Raw genomic sequence first — 13,836 nt, 5'->3', positions numbered from 1 at the left:
TACAATAGCCACAAACAACAAAATATCTTGGGGCAATGCTAACCAAACAAGTGAAAGAACTATATAGCAAAGACTTTGGGTGTTCAAAGAAAGAAATTAAAGAAGATACCATAAAATGGAAAGATTTCCATGCTCTTGGCTAGGCAGGATTAACATAGTAAAAAGGATAATCTTGCCGAAAATAATCTAAGGGTTTAATGAAATCCCCATCAAGATACCAGAACAATTCTTCACAGATCTGTAAAGAATAATACTCAACTTTGTATGGAAGAAAAAAAAAACCCAGGATAGCCAAAACAACCTTGCACAATAAAGGCACTTCTGGAAGCATTACCATCCCTGACATCAAGCTCTACTATAGAACTAAAGTACTGAAAACATCTTGGTATTGGCCCAAAAATAGATAGGTATACATACTAACAGAATCTAATTGAAAACCCTGATATTAACCCCCATACCTGGGGAGACCTTATTTTTACAAATAAGCTAAAATTATACAATGGAGAAAAGAAAGCATCTTCAACAAATGGTGCTGTTATAATGACGCTGGCATGTGAAGACTGCAGACAGATCCATATCTATCACCATGCACAAAACTTAAGCCCAAATAGATCAAAGACCTCAACATAAATCCAGCCACACTGAGCCTCTTAGAAGTGAAAGTGCTATGTACCTTTGAACCAATTGGTACAGTAGTTGGTTTCCTGAACATAAATTTTAAAATGTGGTACAGATTGAAACAAAGAACTTTAAATATCTAAGACTCAAATGGCTGAGGAATATTTAAAGGAATCTTTAGAATCCATAGTCATCAAGGAAATGCAAACCAATACTACTTTGAGATTCCATCCTATACCTGTCAGAATGGCTAAGTTCAATAACACAAGTCATAGCTCATGCTAGGTAGGAATTTATTGTTTTGGATGGAAATTATACTATGTATATTACAAATGTTGATTAGTTTTATATTGACATGATACATGCTATTTTCATTTAGTAAGAAAGACTTCAACTGAGAATATGCCCCTATCAGATTGGTCCATGTGCAAGCCTTTACAACATTTTCTTCATTTATCATTAATGAGTGAGGGCCTACGTCACTATAAGTAATGCTAGACTTAGGCTGGTAGTATTGTGTTGTTTAAAAAAACAAGTAAAACAAGCCAGGAGGAGCAAGCCAGTTAACCACTGTCCTCCAAGGCCTGTATTTCTGCCTCAAGTGTTTTGCCTTATTTCCTGCTGACTTCCCTGGAAATATGGATGTTGACATTATCTCTGGCATTGACTCAGCTAATGACAATGTAATGGGGATCACAGATTGTTTTTATTTTTCTGTTTTGTTGTGCCTATCACATTAGTTTTGTCACTCAGCTTTTCTCAACACAGAGGAGATGACTACAATAGCTTCATCTATTATATCTACATTTCAAGCAGAAGAAAGAGGTCAAGGACAGCAATAACAGTGCCTATTTTGCTTGAGGAGGTTAGCAGCATTTTTGCCAGAAGTATTGCTGAGGGAGAATACACTTTATATCTCACTCTCCCACATTGGATAATGTGGCTGTCTCCAGGTTCACTCTATATCTTGAGAGGAAGAAGTCCATTATCACAATATCACAGAACAGTGACCCTTAATCTTCGCTGCACACAAAGTCCTAATTTCATCAATCAGAATTTGTAAGCAGCATAACCATGTGTCTTTTTTGGGGGGGTGGGGGGTTAGGTCAAATATATGGTTAGGTTCTATCATTGACATAATTATGATTTTTCTTTTTCAAGCTGTGATTTTTCCACCATACCCAAGTTCTTTTCCCCTCTATCAGTTGGCAGCAAACCATTTAATTGACATTGCAATTCACTTCCATTATAAATGAAAACTTTTATTTCAGATACTATCATTTGTTCTAAGAAAATTAAAGAAAAAAGTAATGCTGCTTAGAGTGCACAAGCCAGTGACAAATCACACCATCACAGAAAACCATTACTTGGTATATAGAAGAAAGCAACAGATTGTGGGGAGCTCAGCACTGATAGTAGAATTCATAGCACAGCTCCTGCAACTCTGAGTGAGAAAGCAGTATGACTGTAAGAGCCAACACTAGAATACCTGCTATGAACATTACTTGTAGAAATGGCTACAAAACAAGAGAGAAAAATAGCAGTATCAATGGATATTTTAGGACCATCATGAGATAAAGAAAAACAGACCACTGTTGCCTGGAGAAGAATAATTAGCCCTTTCCAGGGGTGAACACTCTTATCAGTTACCCAATGTAGAGAGGTCAGCATGGAAACTATATGGACACAAACAACAAAAACAGATGCAACAGGTTGTATTTACGTATATTTGTGCATACTCATTCATTCATACATGCCCATATACATATGTATGTAACATTAATTATTAAAGCAACACAGACAATTAACTTAAGGTTTAGGGCACATGGGAGAGTTTCAAAGGATAGTAGCTGGAAGGTCCTGGAAGGATGAAAGGGAAGGGGAAGTGATATAATCCTATTTTAAATAAAAGCAGATTGTTAGAAAGTAGCTGTATGGTGGTTCCTCAGGAAAATGGGAATTGGTTTACCACAGGACCTGGCAATCCCCCTCTTAGGCATGCAGCATCCACATCCATGCAACAAAGACATTGGCTCAATTATGTTCATAGCAGCATTATTTATAATAGCAAGAACCTGGAAGCAACCTAGATGCCCATCAATTGAAGAATGGATAAAGAAGATGTGGCACATCTACACAATGGAATACACTCTGCAGAAAAAAAAATGATGGAATCTTGAAATTTGCAGGCAAGTGGATGGCACTTGAAGAAACAATCCTGAATGAGGTAACCCAGTCACAAAAAGAGGAACATGGTATGTACTCACTTATATATGGATTTTAGACCTAGAGCAAAGGATCACCAGCCTATAATTCACACCACCAGAGAAACTAGGATACAAGGTGTATTCTAAGAAATTCATATAAAGTCCCTCACAGAAGGGGGAAGGGACAAATCCCCCCCACCCCAGAGCACAGGAGAAGTGGTGGGGGCAGTGAATGGAGGGAGAAGTAGGAGAAAGAGAGGGGGAGGAGAGAAATGCATGTGCGAGTAAGAAGAGGAATAGGAGACAGGAGAGAGAGAGAGAGAGAGAGAGAGAGAGAGAGAGAGAGAGAGAGAGAACATAAAAGAGGGAGCCATTATTGGTTTGAAGAGAAAACTGAACCTAAAGGAAGGTCTAGAGATATACAAGACTGCCACTAACTAACAATTTGAGCAACCGTGGAAAGGCTACCATGAATGCCCTTCCTGGATAGTGAGCTCAACAACTAACTTATCCATGGAGCCCTCATCTAATACCTGTTGGAAACAGAAGGAAACACCCATACCTAAACACTAAGTCAAACTAGAATCCAGATGCAGACAGAGAGGACAAGACCGGGTTGAGGGAACACATAGAGGAGACAGCTGACAGCTGACCTGTACAATGAAGAGCTGACAGCCCCCAGACTGATAGCTGGGAATACAGCATGGGACTGACTTAAGCCCCCTAAATATGGGTCACAGCCAGAAGGGCTGAGCAGTCTAAGGGACCTCAGACAGTGGAACCAGGATATATACCTGGTGCACAAAAGGACCTTGCAAATACATCTTCCATGGAGGGATACTGCCTTAACCTAGAGACAGGAGAGGAGTTCTAGTCCTTACTTCAAATGACCTGACAGATTTACATGACCCCACCTGGATAGCATTGGCCTACATGTGGAATTGTGGTGGGTGGATGGGAGGGGAAGGTGGTCAGGGTGCATGTGAGGGGGCAAAGAGGGTAAAAGTGAATGAGGGATGGAGGGAGAGGGAACTGGGATCGACATGTAAAATAATAAATTAAATAAAAAATAAATTATAAAATCAATATTCATCCAAGTAATAAGAAGCTAATTTTCGGCTTTAGGTGTAAATTCAGCAATTTATTAGGAGATGTAGTGATGTCATCATCACATTCTCCTTGGTCTTGAAAAACAAATGATATCATAGCATAACAATGATAGCTCTTTCTAAAAGTTAGTCTAGTTGGGGCATGTTTCTTTTAAATATTGGATTTTTTTTCAAAGAAGGGGTAAATGAGAGAGAACATAAAAGAGGGAGCCATTATTGGTTTGAAGAGAAAACTGAACCTAAAGGAAGGTCTAGAGATGCAAACCTACCCATTAATATTTGGTGACTTTAGAAGAAGAAATATAATATTAAAATCTTATCTAAGACAAACTTAGAAAAAACAAACCAAATTGTATATTTGCTCACCCTGAATTTTTAGAGACAGGCATTTTGCTTTCCAGGAGAAGCACTTGCAATGATTAGTGGTAGGACAGTTTAGTGCTATTTTGGTGGAAGCTGTTGCAAAATTTTATTAACCTACAAATATCATCATATAAACCCCATTTTATTTTGTTCAGTATACACATTCTCATCTAATATTTACCATTCCAAGTCTGGTCTGTGCAACATTATTTTGAGGAGATACTCAATGTATGTCTGTTTTCAGGAATAAAGTCTTATGCAAATTAGCCAGATGCCAGCAGCACCTCTGGCCTTTTTGATTGCACCCTGCCACCATTATATTTTATTTATACCAATATTTTGAAAACTGGTAATGTGTAGAATCTCCCCCCCCCTTTAAGAACTAACCTATGTTTGTAAGTTTCTGTACCCTTGTAAAGTGGAGATGGAATTGTAATTTTAATTGTAATTTTAAAAAGTATACCTTATGTAACAATAACAAAAAACAAATTTATTGAGTGAATTGGGACCAGCCGACCAAGAATACATCTTATCATTAAGAAAAATCTGAGTAAGATCCATTGCATGCTGGGAACAACACTGTTGGAGATAGCTCTGTGGAAAATGAGTAGTTAGCCTCACCCAAGTGGATCTAACAGCCATTTTCCTGAGCAGTTGGAGTCCTTTTGCTGGATTTAATGAGGTTTTAAAAACAAAATCAAGGGGGAAAATAATAAGAAAACAGAAAACAACCATTAAAACACCTGATACAGTGCTATGTATTTTCCATATCAAAAGAATATGAGTAAATATATATTTAATTCAATAATATGTAGAGAATATTGACTGCAGAGACATATTTAGCCACATACAAACAGAAAGCTGTATGTTCAGCTTGAACTTCATCAACACCCTAGATTATCTGTGATGAATATAGCTATTTCAGGAAGCTAGAAAGAGAGGACAGAATCAAATGGCTGGAATTCTATCTCATTGAGCACTCTACTTATATTATCCAGTTTTAATACTCCATATTTTATAAAAATACTACATTTTTTTTCAGTTAAAACACAGAAAATACATCTAAACAATCATGAGTAAGGAGAGTAAACACAAAAATCTCAGTCCCAAGCAAGAAGCTATTATTAATTGACACCTACTGGTAGATTGATAATGTCACATTCTCCATTGAAATGGCACAGTACACGCTTTTTATGTATGGTCTTTCTTTGCTTTCTTTGGTTTAGTGTGTTTGTTTTTTAGTTTAATTGTTTGCCTCTTTTTATATATATTTTATGAATAAGAGGGAAATAAATACAGTTTGATGGGTAGAAAATTGAGGAGGATCTGGGAAGAATTGGAAAAGGGGAAAGAATATGATTCAAATATATTGTGTAAAATATGAGTCAATAGCTCTGCTAAAGAAAGAGGCCTCAGCTGGGCAGAGCCAGTTTCCAGTGAGATCTGACTACCTTGCAGAAACTTCCCAAGTATCAACTCAGCCTTTGTCCTCTTCCACCAACCACTGGCTAGCAGTGAGCCTGGGCCCAATTGGGGCTGCTTCTCCCCTACAACTCCCCCCCCCCCCACGAACTCCCTGGGTTGGCCCCTGATCCCCCTACGAGGGAAGTTCATTGCACTAAGTGCCCATATGAATAAAACAGAGGATAGTCACATAAGATAATTAACAGCACAACTGAAAACTTTAGAACAGAGAGAAGCAAACAAACCCCGTAGGAGTAGATGCCAGGAATTAATCAACTTGAAGGCTGAAATCAACAAATAGAAACCAGGAAAACAATACAAAAAAATCAAAGCAACAAAGAGTTGGTTTTTTGAGAAAATAAACAAGATAGACAAACCTTTATCCAAATTAACGAAAAAGCAGAGAGAGAATATGCAAATTAACAAAATCAGAAATGAAAAGGGGAACATAACAACAGACACAGAGGAAATCCAGACAATTTTCAGGTCATACTTTGAAAATCTGTATTCCACAACTATTGAAAATTAAATGGAAATGGACAAATTTCTGGATAACTATCACTTACCAAAATTAAATCAAGAACAGACAAACAACTTAAATAGACCTATAACCTGTAATGAAATAGAAGCAGTCATCGAAAGCCTTCTAACCAAAAAAAGTCCAGGGACAGATGGATTCAGTGCAGAATTCTACCAGACATTCAAGGAAGTCCTAATACCACTACTCCTCAAACTCTTCCACAAAATAGAAACAGAAGGTTCATTGCCAAACTCTTTCTATGAGGCCACAATAACCTTGGTACCCAAGCCTCACAAAGACACAATTAAGAAAGAAAACTACAAACCAATATCCCTGATGAACATCGATGCAAATATACTCAATAAATTACTGGCAAACCGAATTCAAGAATACATCAGAGAAATCATCCACCATGACCAAATAGGCTTGATCCCTTGATTGTATGGATGGTTTAACATATGAAAACCTATCAACATGATCCACCATAAAAACACTGTGAAAAATAAAAACCATATGATCATCTCCCTAGATGCTTTCAAAGCCTTCGAAAAAATTCAACACCCTTTCATGATAAAGGTCTTGGAGAGGTCAGGGATAACAGGAACATACCTAAACATAATAAGAGCAATTTACAGCAAACCAACTGCCAACATCAAACTGAATGGAGAGAAACTTAAGCCAGTTCCTCAAAAATCAGGAACAAGACATGGCCTCTCTCTCCCTCTCCTTATGTTTTCAACATCATACTTAAAGTTCTAGCTAATGCTATAAGACAACAAAAGGAGATCAAGGGGATCCAAATTGGAAAGTAAGAAGTCAAACTGTCTCTATTTGCTGATGATATGATAGTTTACATAAGCAACCCAATAAATTCTACCAGGGAACTCCTACAGCTGATAAACACCTTCTGCAAACTAGCAGATAAATTCAAATAAATCAGTAGCCCTACTCTTTTCAGATGATAAAGAGACAGAGGAAAAAAAATCAGAGAAACATCACCCTTTACAATAGCCACAAGCAACATAAAGTATCTTGGTGTAGCGATTACCAAACAAGTAAAAGACCTATATAATAAGAACTTTGTTGTTCTAGGAAAAGAAATTAAAGAAGATACAAGAAGATGGAAAGATCTCCCATGCTCTTGGATAGGTTGGATAAACATAGTAAAAATGGCAATCTTGCCAAAAGCAATCTAAAGATTCTATGCAGTCCCCATTAAAATACCACCACAATTCTTCAATGACCTTGAAAGGATAATAATCAACTTTATATGGAAAAGCAAAAGACCCAGGATACCCAAAACAATCCTATACAATAAAAGAACTTCAGGAGCCATCACCATTCCTGACTTTAAACTCTACTACAGAGCTATAGTTCTGAAAACAGCCTGGTGTTGGCACAAAAATAGACAGGTAGAACAATGGAATTGAACTGAAAGACTTGGTATTAACCCACACACCTATGAACACCTGATTTTCGACAAAACAGCTAAAAGAATATGATGGGGCAAGTACAGCATCTTCAAAAAATGGTGCTGGCACAACTGGATGAGTGTGTGTAGACGACTGCAGATAGACCCATGTGTGTTGCCATGCACAAAACTCAAGTCCAAATGGATCAAAGACCTCAACATAAATCCAGCCACATTGAAACTCTTAGAAGAAAAAGTAGGAGGTACCCTTGAACAAATTGGTATAGGAGACCACTTTCTGAACATAACTCCAGGGGCACAGACACTGAGAGCAACAATTAATGAATGGGACCTCTTCAAACTTAGAAGATTCTATAATGCAAAGGACACAGTGAACAAGACCAAACGGCAGCCCACAGACTTGGAAAAGAATTTCAGCAATCCTATATCTGACTAAGGGCTGCTCTCCAAAATATTCAAAGAACTCAAGAAACTAGTCAACAAAACACCAAATAACCCTATTAAAAAATGGGGTACAGAAGTTAAGAAAGAATTCTCAATAGAGGAAATCAAAAAGGCTGAAAGACACTTAAAAAAGTGCTCAAGTTTTTCGCTATCAGGGAAATGCAAATCCAAACAAGTTGGAGATACCATCCTACTCCTGCCTGAATGGCTAACATTAAAAACAATGAGGACTCATGGTGGAATGCAAGTGGAGAAAGGGGAACACTCCTCCACTAGTGGTGGGAGTGCAAACTCAATCAGCCATTTTGGAGATCAGTATGTCTGTTCCTCAGGAAAATGGGAATTAGTTTACCACAGGACCCGGCAATCCCAATATTAGGCATATACCCAAATGATCCACATGCATGCAACAAAGACATCTGTTCAACTATGTTCATAGCAGCACTATTTGTAATAGTAAGAACCTGGAAACCACCTAGATGCCCCTCAATTGAAGAATAGATAATGGAGATGTGGCACATCTACACAATGGAATACTACTCTGTAGAAAAGAAAAAAATACTGGTATCTTTAAATTCGGAGGCAAGTGGATGGCACTTGAAGAAACCATCCTGAAAGAGGTACCCAGTCACAAAAAGAGGAACATAGCATGTACTCACTCATATATGAATTTTAAACCTAGAGCAACGGATCACCAGCCTATAATTCACACCAACAGAAGAACTAATATACAAGGTGTATTCTAAGAGATTCATATAAATTCCCTCACAGAACCAGGAAGGGCCCAGTCCCCCAGTGCACAGGGGAAGTGGGGGAGGGCAGCAAATGGAGAGAGAAGTAGGAGAAAGCAATCGGGAGGAGAGGAAAACATGTGTGACTAGGAAGATTGAGCCTGGTTAGGAATAGAATACAGAAGAGAGAGAGAGAGAGAGAGAGAGAGAGAGAGAGAGAGAGAGAGAGAACATAAAAGAGGAAGCCAATATTGGTTTGAATATAAAATTGAACACAGAGAAAGGTCTAGAGAACTACAAGCCTGTCACCAACTAACCATTTGAACAATCGTGGAAAGTCTACCATAAATGCCCTTCCCGGATAATGAGATCATCAACTAACTTATCCATGGAGCCCTCATCTAATACCTGTTAGAAACAGGAGCACACTCCCATACATAAACACTGAATCAAAGTAGAACCCAGATGCAGATGGAGAGGACAAGAGCAGGAGGCAGAAACACATAGAGAAAACTTACCTGAACAAGGAGGAGCTAATGGGCCCCCAGACTGATAGCTGGGAAGCCAGCATGGGACTGACTCAGGCCCCCTGAATATTGGTCTCAGCCAGAAGGACTGAGCAGTCTAAGAGACCTAAGACAGTGGAGCCAGATTGTATCCCTGGTGCACAAAAGGACCTTGCTAACACATCCTCCATGGAGGGATAACTGCCTTAACCTAGAGAGGAGAAAAGCTGTAGTCAGTACTTCACATGAACTGTCTGATCTACATTACCCCAACAGGATGGCATTCCCCTACATATGGAATTGGAGTGGGGGGATGGGATGGGAGGGTGATTAGGGTGCATGTGAGAGGGCAGAGAACGTAAAAGTGAGGGAGGGAGGAAGGCAGTAAGGGAGAGAAGGAAGGAGGGAGGGAGAGGGAACTGAGATCGACATGTAAAATAATAAATTTAAAAAATATGCGTTGACTCCAAAATTTAAGTTCAAGGACAAGTTACTGGGGAAAAAGATTTCTACTTTTGTTTCCACAGAAAAAGAAAAGCTGTGGATTCCTTCCAGACTAATGTGGTTTGATCAAGCCAGACTGTTTGAAACAGAGTACATTCAAAACAGCTGGACTAAGCAGTCTTGCAGACAAGAGCCAAGATTTATGCATCTTTCTAGAATCCCCCATGACAGCGCCCCTTACCAGCAGTAAGTATTTTGGAAAGAACGACGCCCAAATTCCAAAATATTGTCTATAAATGCTTGTTTTAATTTAAATGGCCTTGGTTATAGAAAATTAAAAAAAAATGAGTCAATAAATACAAAAAAATGATAAGGGTGGCTTTCTGAAAAAGAAAGGGAATGGTAATATAAACACAAAATAGGAAACATGTTTTATTTATTTTTTATGTAATTAGGAAAGAAAAATATAATAGTATCATAGCACTACAGTTACTTATACACTAAAAGTTTTCACTAACTCATGTTTAGGTTATTTAGATTTGAGCATAAGTGACTGGCTCTGTGGATGGCAACCTCAATACTCTCCACATGCCTTAACAGTCATCACCCTCATTATTATTACTATTACTATTATTATCATTATTAATATTATTACCATTATTTTGTTATTTCAAGACAAGTTTCCTCTGTGACTTTTGGATGCTATCCTGGAAGTAGATCTTGTTGACCAGGCTGGATTCAAACTCAGAGAACTGCGTCAGGTTCATTCTTAGCTCTATTCTAATTCTAAAATTCCCAGTTTTCTTACAATATATATGTTTAAAACTTAAAAAAATAGTTTTATGCCTTATCAAATATTGTGTAAATGTTACAGCTACTTGTATACTTCCTAAAACAGAACTATTATTCTCTGGAGCCTAAAAGTCCTTTCTTGTTTTGAAGTATAATCATTTGAAAATTTAGTGTTCTCTACTCCCAGTTTCTGAGGGAGAATATAACCAGAGGACACAATCATAGATATATATGTTTAACTAGCTGGAAGCAACGGTCTGCCCAGCATCTTCTACTGATTCCCTCATCCCTTAACATCCTCCAATTTTTCTCATTAATTCAATTAGTGATTAAAATTCCCCTGAATAGTATTTTAGTGGAATCTAGTCCAGTCTTACTCTCCAGTCCCAGAAATCTTGTGTAGTGCTTTTGTCTATTTAATGTGCTATTGCTATTTTCCTTCAAAAACCTGTAGCAAATTCTTAGTGTCTACATTAAACAAGGATGGGGTAAAATTATATTTTGCATGTCTTGGGAAGGGGCACAATGAGGAAAAATATCATGACTAGAGTAAGAAAATAGCTATAGGTCAATAACGTGAGACTCTGTCCATTTTATCAGTATTGTCATACCCCAAATCTTCAGAATGAGTATCCACTAGTTGACAGACTCCTGGACTGGAATCAATGGTCTTTCCTGGAAATCTAGACTATCTTCATGCCTATATTGCCTTATACACAAAAAAAAAAAAAAAAAAAAAAAAGAGAGAGAACAAACCAAACCATCTACTGATATTGGACATTCTGTCTTGGGAAGAGTTTTATAGAACTACCCAAGTTATTTCAATAGAAGACAGATCTCTGTATGCTCAGCAATTTAATAACTTAGGCCCATGCTATATATCACTGAGCTACTTCAGTAAAAATAATCTAAGAGAGAGGATTAAAAGTCCTTAGGAAAGCAATTTTAAACATCAGTCATAATGAACAAAGCAGGAGGAAGGACTAGACATTCCACAATTTCCATATTTCTATTTTCTGCTTTTAATCTTTTGAATAAAGAATAAAATTCATTTCAAATAAAACTGTTGAAAATATTTAGCTTGGGCTACAGATATTGTTTAGTGGTAGGTCACTTGTCTAGCACACTTAAGGGCCTTGGTTAATTTCTCAACACCACAAATATTGTTTTAAAATATATAAATCAGTAACATATATTAATGGAATACTAAGGGCAGAAAAACTCAATTGTACACATGTGTGGAAATTTTCTTGAAGGATAAAATTTAAGCAGTTTTGAGTTTCCTGTTTTACCATGCTTTTATACAGATTAGTTTTCTCCTCTTTATTTTAAAAGTTACTTACCCTCTAAAATTCAAAGAATCAAATGCAAATATGGAACACATGTATTTGATGATAGTGTTATTGAATAAACAAGACTGACTATAGCTTCATTAATAGTCACATAATCTCCTTAGCCTCTCCTCCTCCCAATTTGGGGCATATTATTATGTTTATCTTTATTTGTTAAGTAACATGGTTAAAAAATTTCAATATGAAATTGGACTCTGAATGCTAGTGCCTTTTTAGGTAACTCCTCTGTCTGAAAATATACTTACATGTTGCTCAAAGACAACATCTCTATAAATTACATTTTAGGTCTAGTTTAGTACCAATGCTATGATGCTAAGCTATAGGAAACTGATGGGCAGTCTGAATTTTACATATTTGCTTGGGATTTAAACTTGGGTCCTTTTTCTTTCACCACTGAGCCATCTTCTTAGCTCATACTTTCCTATGTTGAATAAATTGATGACTTTGTAATTATCCAGTGTTAATCCTATTACTGATGATAGAAAATATCACATAAAACCTGTTATTATCTGAAAATCAGTGATATGTGATCTAATGTAAGATGAATACATAATTCAAAATTCTGAAAAGCAAAACAGCAATGAATTAATTAATATGGATGCTAGTTAACAATAACACTAGATTGAACAATTATGTGTGGTAAGTTAATTAAGAGTATGTTTAGTATTTTATGCTAATACTCTGTACAACTATTATAGGACATTTGTCAGTATGATTGAGTTTCTTCCTAATTAAATATTGTACTTGAACTTACAAGTTGTATGAAAGACTTCAACAATGATATTTCTATTTATTTCATTCTTGGGATGAAGTATTTAAAAAATTAAATTTTCTCTTTATTTTATTTTATTCATGGACTTTCAATAAAAGCCCACCCATTTGTGCTATCATCACATAGCACAATGCAGTATTAGCACTTCATTGTAATGTTCATCAAGAACAAATCTCTAAAGTATGTTATTCTAAATATAATTATAGCAACATAATTATGTTGGAGGGGTTTGTTTGTGTATATCAATAATATCTACAATCAAGTTTAACATTAGTCTTCATCTTAGTACCAGATAATCTTCTAAAATTGAAACAATTACTATAATTATAATGTTCAATTAAAATTATGGCTGAAGATAAAAAGTATTTTACACCTACAAAGCTTCAGGAATTAGTAATAGCTATTTATGTCTCACTATCTGTGCTTAATAGTTGTATTAGTTGACCAAAGCTAGAATTATCTGAAAGGAGCGTACCTCTGTTGAGAAAACATCTCCATATGATTCAGCTTTAGGTATATTCTTTATTAGTGATTTATGGATATTATGATGTCTTTATGAATGTGTAATCTTGGGGATGAGCAAGAAAGGAAAGGTTGTGGCTTAAAAGTGATGCATTTGTGTGTAAGCTGACAAGGGGTCAGTTGTGTTGAATAGTTTTATATCAAGTTTCACAAGTTTTAAAAAAAAAGAATCTCAATTGAGAAAGTGCCACCATAAGATTTTGCTGTAGGATATATTCTTAATTAGTGATTTATTGGGAGACATTCCAGCCCATTATGAACGTTGCCAACCCTGGGTTAGTGGTTCTGGGTTCTAGTAGAAAGCAGGTGGAGGAAGCCTTGGGGAGCAAGTGAGTAAGCAGCACCTCTCCATAGTCTCTGAATTACATCCTGCCTCAAGTTTCCTGACCTGTTTAAATCCCTGCCCTGACTTCTTCCAACGATAGGGATAGGATAGACTATGATTGTAAAGTATAAGCAAAATAAAACCATTTCTCTATTAGTTGCTTTTGGTCATGGTGCTTTATCACAGCAATATCTATGACACTACCTCTAAAAGTAAGTCAACATATTATTCATCT

This window comes from Phodopus roborovskii, unplaced genomic scaffold (assembly GCF_943737965.1).
Source record: "Phodopus roborovskii unplaced genomic scaffold, PHOROB, whole genome shotgun sequence".
Classification (NCBI taxonomy): domain Eukaryota; kingdom Metazoa; phylum Chordata; class Mammalia; order Rodentia; family Cricetidae; genus Phodopus; species Phodopus roborovskii.
Note: the sequence above shows the minus strand (reverse complement) of the source record.